At 34.7% G+C, this 1697-nt stretch overlaps 1 protein-coding gene across 1 annotated transcript in view; it reads left to right on the top strand.

Moving 5' to 3' along the window:
• TAB3 (TGF-beta activated kinase 1/MAP3K7 binding protein 3) overlaps positions 1-1697 on the top strand; it is a 68524-nt gene that overhangs the window by 51811 nt on the left and 15016 nt on the right. The window lies entirely within an intron of this gene.

Genomic DNA, 1697 nt, shown 5'->3' with positions numbered 1-1697 from the left:
TGTAAATGCTCAAATATGTGTTTTAAGCTGGTTTAATATTGCCTGGTAGGCAAGGAGTAAGCATTTTATGCATTAATGTTACATAATTTTTGCCCATAGTTTTTGACATTGTATGTAATGTGCCTGGTGTAGAGTAGGTGCTCAGTAAACAATTATCCTTATCATCGTTCCACTTGTGTGTAGGAATACCCAATAGAAAATTGACTTTTTTGCTACTAAGCACATATTGCTACCTTCAAGTTTTCAAGCAAATTAATTTCTTATTAAGCAATATATAAAAACTTGTAGAAGGGTGCCTGCCCAATGATGCTGAAATGCACATTTTTGACCAGCTATACGTGCAGTTGCAGAAACTTGGAGTAGCAGGGAAATAACCTTATTCTAAGAACAGAAGTGCAAGATGAATGATGGCATCATTTCCTTCCATGTGTGGTTTGCAAAGCATTGTATTAAATGCTACAGGAAATGTCATCTCTTAAAGAGCTCTGTGTGTGAAAAGAGATATGTATCTGTCTGTGATTCTTACATGTATTTGTGTATGAAAGAGAAAAGATAATGTAAGACAGTAAAGTGAAAGTGTTGACCAGCTAAATGGTACCAGCATTAAGTACTTTGAGAGTTCTGAGATAGAAATGTTAGCTTTTTGCCTATGGAGTTCACAGATGAGACACTTTCATGGAGGAGGGGGAAATTTAAGTTTTACCTTGAATGATAAATAAGATTTTAATAAGCAGAGAGCTGCCAATTGCTCCCTTCCTCAAGTTATTCCCCCGCCCACCCCTCTATTCCTTCTGTTCTGACTAATTGGGATTTTGGACTACCCTACTGTTTTGAGTCCCAGATGCATAATTGGTACCAGGCCCCCAAAGAATATCAGTGGACTTCGAAGTCTCTGTGAGACAACTTTTTAAAGTGCCAAAACAGTTGACTTAAGGTATTTTTGCCACTTTTTGAAAGAAGCTTAGAATTTTTCATTTTGAAGTATTAGATACAAACATCCTGTTATCTTAGAAACAATTCTAAATTATACACAGCCAATCTTGAAATCCCTCCTCTATGAAAACAGTGTACTTTTGACAAATGGCAGTAACTTTTCAGAAACAGCTTTTTCCCTCAATCAGAAGCTATAAAAAAGAACACAGGAATTTTACTGATAAACCTGTTTAGTGGATCTACTGTCTTTGCAAATGAGCCTGTTGATGAGAGTATATTTTAATTTTTGTTATAAGCAAATGTGCAGTAGCCTCTTAACTATAAATTATAATATTTTCATACTTAAAGCTTCACTATTCAGGGCCACCATGGCTGAAGCATCTCTCGCCCTCCCCTCCACACAAAATATATAAGAAGGATCAACCTCTTCAGGTACTTCACTTTCCTACAAAGAAAAGAACAGGTTCTTTCACATAGATAGCATCACTCTTTGGAGCCCTTAATTAAGTACATTATCTTTAATGTAAATGCTCAAATATGTGTTTTAAGCTGTTTTAATATTGCCTGGTAGGCAAGGAGTAAACATTTTACACATTAATGTTACATAGTTTTTGCCCATAGGAATTAGAAAATAAAAGCAAATCCTAATAAAGTTTCTAAATGAGCTTTTTGTTCCTCTAGCATTCTAAGGAATCATAGCTCTTATTATATTCTGCTTTTTATATCACTTAAACTTTTTGACTTTTTTATTTCAAAAAATACTC

Source organism: Propithecus coquereli, unplaced genomic scaffold (genome assembly GCF_000956105.1).
Source record: "Propithecus coquereli isolate 6110/MARCELLA unplaced genomic scaffold, Pcoq_1.0 Scaffold132, whole genome shotgun sequence".
NCBI classification, from domain to species: domain Eukaryota; kingdom Metazoa; phylum Chordata; class Mammalia; order Primates; family Indriidae; genus Propithecus; species Propithecus coquereli.
Note: the sequence above shows the minus strand (reverse complement) of the source record. Positions and strands in the feature narration are given on the sequence as shown.